The sequence below is a fragment of the Neovison vison genome, chromosome 3 (assembly GCF_020171115.1).
Source record: "Neovison vison isolate M4711 chromosome 3, ASM_NN_V1, whole genome shotgun sequence".
Taxonomy (NCBI): Eukaryota; Metazoa; Chordata; class Mammalia; order Carnivora; family Mustelidae; genus Neogale; species Neogale vison.
The window spans coordinates 132,353,587-132,365,949 of NC_058093.1; the positions used below are offsets into that span (position 1 = coordinate 132,353,587).

At 36.6% G+C, this 12,363-nt stretch overlaps 1 protein-coding gene across 4 annotated transcripts in view; it reads right to left on the minus strand.

Annotated features, from left to right (window-relative positions):
- CCDC102B (coiled-coil domain containing 102B) overlaps positions 1–12,363 on the minus strand; it is a 189,537-nt gene that overhangs the window by 128,836 nt on the left and 48,338 nt on the right. Inside the window, exon 1 of one of the 4 annotated variants that reach the window (XM_044242829.1) lies at positions 7,999–8,096. The exons of the other annotated variants lie outside the window; for them this stretch is intronic. The gene's annotated coding sequence lies outside the window, so the exon portion shown is untranslated. Of the gene's footprint in view, positions 1–7,998; positions 8,097–12,363 lie in introns of those variants that run through there. 4 annotated transcript variants of the gene reach the window in all.

Below are 12,363 nucleotides of genomic sequence, written 5' to 3' on the forward strand. Positions count from 1 at the left end.
ATGGACTCTCCTAAGATTAAATTGATATCAATTATATGTTTAGTAAAATAAAACAAGTGATTAGCTTTCAGATATACTATCTGGAGGAAAATACCTTCTCCAGAAAAAAAAAAAATCTGGTGGTTGTATAATACTTAAGTTACCTCTTAAACTAATGAAACCCAAAATCTTGATTTCACTGGGAAAATTTCATGTATTATCTTAAAACATGAAATATCAAAAAGTGTTAATGTTAGATTTTGATTTGAAGAACACTTACTACAATAGTTACTATACATGCTAATGAAACATTTTCCTGTTCATACATTGTACATTTTAGCCAAAATGTCTTTGTACTCTGTTTAGATATAGAGTCTCCAATCATCTTTTTTTTAAGATTTTTTTTAAGATTTTATTTATTTTGGAGGGCACCTGGGTGGCTCAGTCCATCTGCCTTTGGCTCAGGTTATGATCCCAAACGCCTAGGATCGAGTCCCGCATAGGGATCCTTACTCAGTAGGGAGTCTGCTTCTCCCTCTTCTCCTCCTCCCAGCTTGTGTGCTTTCTCTCTAATAAATAAAAATCTTTTAAAGTTTTTTTTGTTTTTTTTGAGAGAGAGAGCATGAGCAGTGGGGAGAAGCAGAGGGAGAGGGAGAAGCAGACTCCCTGCTGAGCAGGGAGCCTGATGTGGGATTTAATCCAAGGACCCTGGATCATGACCTGAACCAAAAGCAGGCACTTAACTGACTTGAGTCCCCCAGGCGCCCCACCAATTATCTTTGTAAGTGTTGATATTTTGGGTTTTGTCCTTTGGCATGAAAGGAAAGTAAAACTAAAGAGAAAAGCAATTTAAGTATAAAGCAGAGTTCTTTCCTAGCAAATTGCTAATGGATCTGAAATCAGTTTTCACCTCTTTGTAATGTAGGCATAGTGTTTTACTCCCTTAGTAAAGACCAGAAACTGGATTAAAAATGTCAAAACAACAGGAAGTGAAGAGCCAGTGTTTACATTTCTCAAGAGATCTGAATTTCCAGCTCCTAAAATAGAAAATGTAAGACATGTGCATGGAGAACTGCAAAAAGCTGACGACCAGATTAAACTCCTGGATTTCTGAAAAGTTGCTATTTTCTTATTTACCCTCCCAGTCATATAAATATTTCAACTCTTTCTCAAATAATCCCTCTAATGCCACAGTTTTAAGTCTTCCTCTGAGCCTCTATTTTTACTTTTTTCTATCTCTCTGCTCTACCAGATTTGAATTTTTCATTTAATTTATTTAAAAAAGAAAAAAAAAACTCTAAGAAATGTGTGGAATCCTAGAATTGGGTTGATCATTTTCATTACTGCTTACTTTTCACAGTAATTAGATTTTTTAAAGTTATAGCAAAGGGAGAATATATTCATACCAGTAATTTCCAGATGTCACCATATTTTACATACTGCTCAGAATCAAGATAACATAAATACATCAACATAACCGTCATCAGAATGGTAGAGCAGAAATCAGAGAACACTGGACTCAGAATCAGAAAACCTGGGGTAAATCTGTTCCTTAGAATGGTCCCTTGAACCCAGATCTTCATTTACTAGGAGGAGATAAATGTAATGCCTTCAACATGAAGTACACTTGCTGAGAGAGCACTGAGCAATTGTTTCTATCCAGAAACACTAGAGCCTGTGCCAGTAGGTCAGTCACAAGCGTGATGGATCACGTCAACTTTTGAAGTGAAGGTAGTCTGAACTGAGATGTGCTCTAAGTCTAAATCAGGGGCAGTGTGGAAAATAAACAAGTAGACTATCTCATTAACTTTATATTGATTATATTTTAAGATTTTAATAAAGATACTGAGCTAAGTAAAAAACATCATTCAAATCAATGTCACATTTTTTTTTAATTTTAACTTTAAAAAATTTTTTTTCTTTTTCCTGAAGATTTTATTCATTTATTTGACAGAGAGAGAGAGAGATCACAAGTAGGCAGAGAGGCAGGCAGAGACAGAGGAGGAAGCAGGCTCCCTGCTGAGCAGAGTCCAATGCTGGGCTAGATCCCAGGACCCTGAGATCATGATCTAAGCCAAAACCAGAGGCTTAATCCACTGAGCCACATAGGCACCCCTATTTTTTTAATTTTTAAAATGTAACTTTAAGTTGCAAATGTTGCTTGAGTTCTATTTCTGTTGGACACCTCTACTCTAGAACATCCAAAAGAAATTTAAGTGTTTTTCTTTTTCAAAGAGAATTTTACAGAAATAGAAAACTTTGTTTTGATTTTTCTAAACATGTTCAGTGTATTCTCACCAAATTTCTCCCTATTTTAGAGAGGCTTCCTATCTATGCTTCAAATGAAGATGACTGCTAATGACTTTACAAATATATGTTTAAATGCATTCTATTGATGATTTAAACACACATCAGAGCCATGGCTGCTATTCAGATATAAACGAATAGGGCATTTTCATTTTTATTCTCTGCCACTTGGTCTCATAATGAAGAGGCTGCAGCAGTCACAGCCAAGTAAAACGGGCATCATTTGAAACACTGGATAGGACTGTTCAACATTCTCATCTAAGCTTTAAAAGAAACCCCATTTGTTTCAAGTTGTTTAGACAGCAAGGGCTTTTGGACAAAAATAATTATTACATATAAAAATACATATAGTTATTAAAATATCAGTTTTATTATGAACTAAAGCCCAAGAACAATATTATTGATTCATGTTTCTGAACATCATTAATAACTATAACTAAATTTTTATCCAAAATATTGGCAAAATAATAAATATCTAGAAAAATCATGAGTTTACAATTTGTTAAATGTAAAAAATTCTGTCTATACCTTATCCTTTCCTGAAGATTCTTCTATCATACAGTACTTTGTAAGATCAACCAAAACATCATTAAAAATAGCAAAGACAACATAGGGGATATAATCAATAATACTATAATATACTTATCATGGTGAGCACTTCAAAAGGTATAGAATTGTTGAATCACTATGTTCTGTACCTGAACCTAATTTAGTATTATGTATCAACGATGCTTTAGTTAAAAAATTTTAAGTTGGTAACTGTATGAGGTGATGGATATGTTAAAAAAAAATAGCAAGGTAAGTGGATGAAATTATTAACAAAATTAGAGTCTCAGTATGGTAATGGGTATTAAAATTAGTGTTTAGTTGTGGATATTTATCTTCTGCCATAATAAAATCCATACATAAAATTTTGTGTTTTTCCATGTATTTTATAACAGGAGTAGTTTTTCACACTTAAATAATTTTTTTTTAAAATTATTAATAAAAAATAAGATGTATCTAGTAAAACCAATTATGGTACTAATTGGTTAGGTAATGGAATGTTTTTAGGGATGAAAAACTAATTTAATGTCCAAATTATTTTCACACGCAATATCCTTATAATATTCCCATCTCTCATTTCCTAATAATTCCAATAGTTTTACCTCACCCACCTACTGGCTGGTATACAGCCTAGGCACTATTCCCATACTAGCATGTCTTCCCATTTCAATGTTAAGCACCTTTCTGATTACCTTCTCCTATTGTCCCTAAAATTCTCCTCTTTGACTCAACTTGGATGTCCTATTAATTGACTTCATTACCTTCTATTTACCACCTACTTCATATCGACACTGCCCTCACTTTTCCAAGCTCCATTATTAACAAATTACCCTCAGTTAGAATGGTGTTCTCTTAACCTTACTTGTCTAGAAAACTCCAATTCTGGTTGGCATCCAACTATCTGCCTGCTCTACAAATGCATCTGAGCACCTGCTAATACTCTGAGAAAGCACTGCTCAGTTTCAGGACTCACTTCAATTCTTGACTCTGAATATCAAATAAGCCCTTAGTACTGCCAACTCAACCCTACTACATTTCCCCTGTCAATTGACTTTCCCCTTCTCATCCGTGCCCACAGGTCAAACTTCCCATTTGTATGTTCCATCCAAATCCCCTCTAAGAGACTTTGCTCCTGCAAACACAAATACATTCCTCTCTGTTCTACCTAACCAAATTAAACTCCTTCTTAAATCATTCTCATCAGTAAATGGAAATGCTATAATATCTACGGCCTGAAAACCAGAAATCATCTTGATCCCCATCCAGGGGCCATCACTTTTATCTAGCATTTTTTTAAGTAGAAATCTTTAAAAGATACTTTCACTCATCTCATTCTCTCGAACTCATTCTATCAGTTTTCAAACCTAGATCTCTACAAAAACAGGAAATCAATGACTTCTGTATTGCAAAATCTAATTAACAGTTAAGTCCTATTTTCCTTGACCAATCAGCAGCATATTATATAACTGACCATTTCATCTTTCCAGAATGACTCATTTACTTAGCTTCTGGAAGACTCCTCTCTCCCAGTTCCCTCCTAACTCACTGAGTACTGCTCCTCATTCTGCCCTGGTGGGTCTGCCTCTGATGTGGAAGTGCTCTAGAACTACTATCTTTTTTTTGGGGGGGGGGGGGCTTAATTCTACAAATTGAAGACAAGGATTATAAGATACCATTTATAAGCTCTGCAATGAACATGTTTTTTACTCAAAGGGGTCCTTCTATTTTCAGCTACCAAAAATTGCTTCTATCAGTTTTAAACATCAAGTATCTTTTCATCTTTTCTATATATAACAGTAACTCTTAGCAAATATCATCATACATAAATCACCCAGATATTTACTTATATGAAAATATCAGTAATCTGCAAAGCTATGACTTTAATGGAATGGCACTGAGCACAACCCACCTTTTCTTTGATGGGCTGCTTCCCTCCAGTAAGATGCCCAGTTTCCCTTTAGCCCACTTGATAACAATTGTGCCTCTACAGCTAACCAGGGCAGTGAGGACCAAACTGAGGACCAGGCCCTGAGTATGCAAAAGGCTGTCTATAAAATCATGGAATACAGCCTAGACCTGTTTAATTAAAATGAAATGTCTTAAAGTCAGTGATGACAGCATTTGAACTGACAGATGTACTTATTGTTTTAGTAATGATAATTTTTTTTTTTTTGAATGGGTCTTTACATTTCAACTACCTTCATCTGTTTGGGCATATGACAAAAAGGCCAGTAAAACCTACTTAAATGACAATAAACTTGTAAAACAGTAGATAGTACATTTGTAAAATGATGGCATAGACACTATTATATATATATATATATATATATACACACACACACGTATATAATTATAATATATATTTTTTATAAAACAACTATTTAGAGAAAAGTAAAATATGTTTAAGGTTAGATATAGGAGTAAAAATGTTAAATGGGGTTTATTCTTTTTACTATAGACATACCGCACTCTACATTATCTATTAGCAACATAAATTTTATATATGTTCTTCACCCATTCAAATAAAACTTACATGATACTTTCCTTTGATAACAGTTGAATCTTTCCATAATTTTAAGAAGGTGTGGTCACTAAGCATTCATTCATATCACACATCAAAAAGAAATGAAAGAATCCCAATGTGTTCCCAATATCAATTCCAGTGACCGCATGCATTTTTTTATGAATACGTGATATCTGATGAAAATCAGTGGTTAAATTTCCTCTGAGAAATCAAAAGACATCTTTGAATACAACGTTCAAGGAAATAAAAGAGAGGAAAGCAGGAATTGAATGTGAGAACAGCCAACTTAAATATGAACAGCCAATATTAAATATAAAAACTGCTTATTTCCAATTTCTTCATTCTATTCCCACAGGTAAGAATGGGTCACCTGAGAGAACTGGGATCAGCTCGGGCTTACAGGGCTGTCTCACCGCCTCTTCCCCGCACTCTATTACCCCAATGCCATCCCAAACCACTCTGCTTAACTTCTGCCAGACTTACATTCCTAAAATACCAGTGCAGTGGAGTGGAAATAGCTCTGGAGGCAGAAAGACATTATTTGGAATCTTTGCTCCAGAACTTAGTCTATCTGTGGCTTTAGAGAAATCCTTTAACATTTCTGAACATCGAATTTCTTCAAGTGTAAAATGAAGATGTGTAAAATGAAGTTCATTCTATTCTGCAACTATCAAAATTATAAATGTAATTTTGTATCGTGTAAATTATCTTACATATAGGTGATGTTATCATTTGCTGGCAGCGCGGTGGCTGTGGTGATCACGGTGACGACAAAGCGAAGAGGAATAAGAGCTCCCATCGCTTCAGAAATGCCCAGCTGCCCCCATTGTACAACATATAGGGACAACATTACTCTGGGTACTCAGAGTATATAGCTTTGCACCTCACAACTTTGTCTCACTCTTGAGCACAACGTCTGCTACTCACAGTGGTGCATTTCTTTTCTTCTACAGTGAGGTTCACCCCTCACCTTCCTTGTTTCAGATTAATTCATGCCTCAAAACTCTGCTTCAACTATTACTGCAAAGTCGAATGGTCTTTTTGCTTCTCAACAACTATCTAAATTCTACTGATTTTTCAAGACTCAGCTCAGGAAGCTGGACTTTTCTTTCAAGGCTTCTATGAAATCTTGCTAAAAAGAGGATTTTTGAAGGTTTTGCCATTATAGAAAATTTCAATTAACCTTGCAGTATCAGCCCAGGAGAAATGGTACTTCTCCAAAGAAAAGCTGTCCTTATATCATTTTTAATTTGAAAGAATCACTGACATTATATTTGTGGCTCTAGTAATCAGAGGAAATGCTCATAAATTTCAAGGTCACAACTATAGCAAAGCACCAGGAAGCTATGTCCCAGTGATCAAGCAATTACTAAATCCAACAAAAACATGAAAAATGCAAAAGAGAGACCATCATATGATCTGTCCTTTTACAAGAAAACTATTTTTTTTTAAGTTTTGGGGGAAAAAGCAATTCACATAAAGCATTTTTCTGAATGTCATGCAAATAGATTTACTGATACCTTAAATCAATTTTGCAAAACCACAGAAAAATTACACAGATATTGTATCTCTAGCTTTTTAAGATTCCTTTTCAATCTAACGGTTATGTAAAAATTGCATAAATGTCAGAATTCAGGAATATTTAATGCATATGCAAGGATATTCAACAAAAAAAATGATGAAAAACAAGGCATTTAATCAACAGCTTTAACAAAACCCAATTCCACAAAAGTATTAGCAAAAGTATATTTGCATGATTTCAGGAAACAGAGAACTAGTCTTGATATAAGTGAGCATATCAAGAAATATCATTGTGTATTTCAACTGCATATGTTACCTACATGTGTCTGTTTTTAAATATCTTTATTATATTTCTACTCAATAGACATACCCACTCAACATTCATTTTATAATTTATCTCTGTGGAAAACATTAACAAATATTTCCCAAAGGTTTCCAGAGATCTTTCTTTTCCCTTTTAGTTCTATAATTACTTTTTTACATTTCTTTTTTTTATTATCTACAGGATTTTATTATTTGATTCTATGTCCCTATTTTCTCCATACTACCCAGGTAACTTATATAAGGAAATCAATATTAGTCCTAAGTTTGAAGTATACTTTTCTGTTAACAATGACAGGAATTCAGCATGAGGACTAGCCATCAAAATGAAAATAACTCTGAATGCATGAGACATAAATATAAGGGTTCGCATAACAGTTTTATATTTTTTAAAAATTCTAAGGATAAAGATTACTCCAAACATACTGACTAACTCGTATTCACTTGGAACTACAAAACAAAGTTTTAAAAATATCAACATTATCTATGAATGTCTAAATTTAGAGTTGAAATTCTTACCTGAGTTTTGCTTAGTATAGTTATTTTTTTAAAACAGGAGAAGTATGGCAAGCTGTCAGGATAAATAATACCAACGGTGGAAAATGGAAGAAAGAGGGAAAAAAATCAAGTCCACTTTAAGAAGAAACTCCAAATCCCTCTATTTCCCAGACCTACAGTAGTTTTGTTCTGCATCTTATAAGCAACTGTCTTTTTCTTTGCTCCGAGAATACCACATGCTCTGCTCCAGCAGGAAAATATAATAATTAAATAGAAAACCACAAGGTTATTAGGCATCTTACCCTCTGGGCTTGCTGGGCTGCTCCAGCGGCTCAGTGTTACAGACACATGTGTAAACAACAGAATTTCCTGCATCCTTTTCTCATCTGTATAGCTCCGGGGTCCTGGCCAACAGGATTATTTCCAGCATTAAGGCCACTCCACACTAACTCAAAAAAGATTCCCATTGGTTGTGAGGTTTTATCAAAACCAATACCACAACACCCTCTTTGGATCACAAGTGAGTGAACCAAAATGAAATCACTTTAACGTTCCCTAAGTACCACTATACAAAGCTTTCTACCCAACGCCAACCATTTGAAACCAGGTACTGTGAGTGAAAAAGGAAGAAAATAACCATCCCTTCATCTACAAGTATTTAACATATAAATTTAACATATAAATTTAATAGCAATAGATGTAACTTGTAATAGTAATAGAAAAAACTCAAATGGTGAAGAAAAAAAAAACTAATAAAGTATCTATCTGCAAGACTTAGAGATTATACTACAGATCACAGGAGCAATAGGAAATACCATCGGTTCAATGTGATTTTTAGTAGATTGGCCAAAAAAAAGAATATTTAATAAAATATTTGAGCAAGCAAATCATGATACAAAAACTGAATGTCAAAACCCTGGATTTCAGTCATGTGGCAGGAATTGGGAGTTGCATCTCCAGAGGGCCCCCGCCTCCCAGGGAGAATTCACCGGCCCCTGGGGTGAGGGAGGAAGGGAGTGACCTTCAGTGACAGGACACAGCTGTCAGGAAGCTCTGACAAAGGGGTGAGGGGTGACGGCAGACCATATAAAAGAGAGCTTCTCTGGTTGATACTACCAGCACTGAATGTCCAAAGAAAGAGGCAAGGACAGAAGAAACACAATCAGCATGTTTCTTATAAAAAGCATGAACACAGCATTTGGAAGTTAGTTAACGTCTGTAAGTCATTTTACTCTTCCTCCCTCCTTAATTTGGATGATCATTCTTAGCTGAATAACATATTTGCCATCTACTTCCAGTTAACAGCATCCTCTTCCTCTTACCTCCCAATGCAACGGAGAGGTGACCATTCTCCCACAGCAGGGGAACCAACACGCTGAGCTCGGGTTTCCCTTCCCAGGATTTTTGGGGGGAGATATGCTCAATCGCCATTCTCTCTCCTCTTCCTCTGAACTCTGTTCTGTCTGGAATTGCCCATTGGATTCTAAACATTGTCAAGGCTTTAGTCAATTTCACTTATGTCTGTGTATTTCCCTATCAATTCGGTCATTTTCATTTGTAGGTACAATTTGCCTCCATTTCATGGTCAGGTGACTGATGGATTTCTTTCCAACCAAAAACTCCATTTAATTTGCCATCTACTCCTTTTAAAGCACAAAAATGACTCTCTGCAAACACACGTGCTTGCGTGCGCGCGTGCACACACACACACACACACACACACAGACACACACAACATGCATATATTGGTGTTTCAGTAGTTTATATACTCCTCTAAGCTCTCATTCTGCTTGTCATCGCACCCAGTGATGCCACTGTTCACAGCCCGGGGACACGGAGGCTCTCTTCTCTGTCTTGGCACAACACTCTCCCGGTCTTCCTCTTGACCTTTCTCGCTGGTTCTCCCCATTCTCTTCGGTGGTGCTTCTTTTCTCCCCCACCCCTCCAGGAACAACAGGTATATTCCCTCGAATATCAACTATCTCTCTGGATAATGTCATCCATTCTCATGGTTTGAATTACCATCTTTCTTTTCAGACAACTCCCACATAGCTCCGTTTGGATTCAATCCCCTCTGAGTCTCTGACACGAATATGCATCAACACACTAGACCCTGCCCCTAGAAAATATGACAGATATGTCATCAACATATTTAAAACTGAAATCATCTTCTCTCCAAGGATTCAATGCATTGTTTCTCTCAATAATGCCAATTCGGTCTTGCAGTTTGCTAAAGAAAAACCCTGGAAGTCATCTCTGACTCCTATTCTGTATCCAAGCCAGTACCAGTTCCTTTTGACTTTACTTCAGTAATATGCCCAGTCCTCTCCTTTCCACAGCCACATCCTGGGTCAAGCAGCCATCATAATCTGTCTGGCTTGCTACAAGTGTCCTAAATTATTCCTCTGTCCCCAAACTTGTTCCTCTCCATATTTAGCAAGGGTTAAATTCTTAGCAAGAGTCTATTCTTAGTACTTACGCTACTTGAAATCTTGAAAGACTTTTAACCCTCGTATCGAATCTGTACAATACGTTTGTCAAAATGAAACTTTTCTGGATTACTTTTTCTGTCTTGTTGACTATACCATGTCTTTATACCCTCCCTCCCTTTATTAGCTTACTCTCCTTGTAAGGTGGAGTACTTCCAAGGGATTACCACTGGTCCTATTCTCATTCCACACCCTCTGTCTGGGTGATCATATCTGTTTTTGTGGCTTCTTTGGCTACACATATAATTGTGGGGTGAACTGCGTCCCCTGAAAAGATATGTTGAATGAAGTCCTCTCCCCCGGCCCCTGTGAATGTGACCTTATTTGTAAATAGGGTCTTTGCAGATGTAATCAACCTAAAATGAGGTCAAATGAATGAGGGTGGGCCCTAGTCCAATGAATGACTGGTATCCTTATAAAGAGAGATGAATTTAGATATAGGCACCCAGGGGCAACTCCATGAGAAGACACTGGCGGAGACCAGAGTGATGCTCCTACAAGCCAAGGATTATTGGCAACTACCAGAATCTAGAAAGAGTCAAGGAAGGACCCTCCTCTAGAGCCTTTAGAGAGAGTATGGCTTTGCTGACACTGGGTTTTATACTTTTATCATCCAGAACTGGGAGATAATAAATATCTATTGTTTTAAGCCACCAGGTTTTGTTATGGTAGCCCTAGAAACTACACTAATATACATTTAATTCCCAAATACATATGGTCAGTCCATAACCATTTATCAAGCTTGAGATCCGGATCTCTTACAGTCTAATGAGAACGAGCACTAAGAGCCATTTAATTCCCTCAGTAATTCCCAAACAACAAATCTCTTATATTTCTTCCAAACCTCTCCTGTGTCTTGTATTCTCAATCTTAAAGATGCTGTTACCCATGTAGTCTGTCAAGCTAGAAACCCTTTTATTAGTCCCGAGATGTTGGATCACTCCACCCCTGACACGCAGTAACTACTCTTAGAGTAAAACCTGAAGAACTGTCCATTTCTGTCTCCATTTCATCTGCTTCCCTCTCTTTTGAGCCCACACCAATCAGATTTTTGATTCCCCACAGCAGGTTTTATTCTCGTGTTTATGAACTACTAGTAGATCAGTAAAATCTAACTATATATGTAAAGCATCTTCTCATTTGAAACTTTGTCAAGTGAAAGCTCATTTTCCCACACAACCTCACTTCTGCTGGAAAGAAAGTTCATACTTTGTGCTTATTACCAAGTCTGGCTCACAAATGCTTTGTTGACAGACAGGACCTACCAGCATGACGGGAACAAAATTATCTAAGTCCCCATCTTATTTCAAATGGTACACTGCAACCGTGGCTTAACACCACACACACACACACACACACACACACACGAGTGCACAAGCATCTTCATTATCTCAATACTCCGTATCCCATAACAAGCAAGGGGAGCATAAGAAAAAAGGAAGAGAAAATTCAGCCTTGGAATTTTCATACTTTCTTGGCAAGTTCACAATATCTTATGGCACTCAACACACATCAGTGAAAGCTGATTTATTTTAATGTGTGGATTCTAATTTTATTTTATATATTAGGTCCTCCCTGTCAAAAGTCTGCTATTTACCTACCTACCATTATTTCTCTGTTTCCTCCCTATAGTTAAAAAAAAAAAAAAAAGCTTATGTTACCAAGACTCTCATTACAGACATACTTAGCTATGTGGTACAGTTTGGCAGTAAAACAGAAGTGGGGGCCTGATAAGAATTTTTGAAAAGTTTTGTCTTCCTTATATGGATGCCTCTCCATTTCACTTCTTTCTTTATCCTTCCTTGAACGAGAATAGGAAGCTGGAGATGGAGAAGCATGAACTGATCTTAAGGTCTCTAAGTCATAATTCAGAGAAAAGCCACATCAAGAATGGCAGAAGCAGCCGAACCATGACTAGCCCCACGCAGGCTTTTGGTGATGGGAAGAAAAGAGAACTTACCTGGTTAAGTCACTGCCATCAGTCTCCTCCTGTGGCCTTATTATTAAATTGGGAACTATAAGCCCATAGAAAGTTGTAACACGAACTGGAGAAACAATGGGGACTATATTAATCAAAACTGATTTTATCCAGGATCTCTATCAGCTCATTGGGGGAGTTCAGAAGAAACCCTAAGCTTGAAAACTTTCACAGTAACCTTTACCTAATTTCAGAGCTAT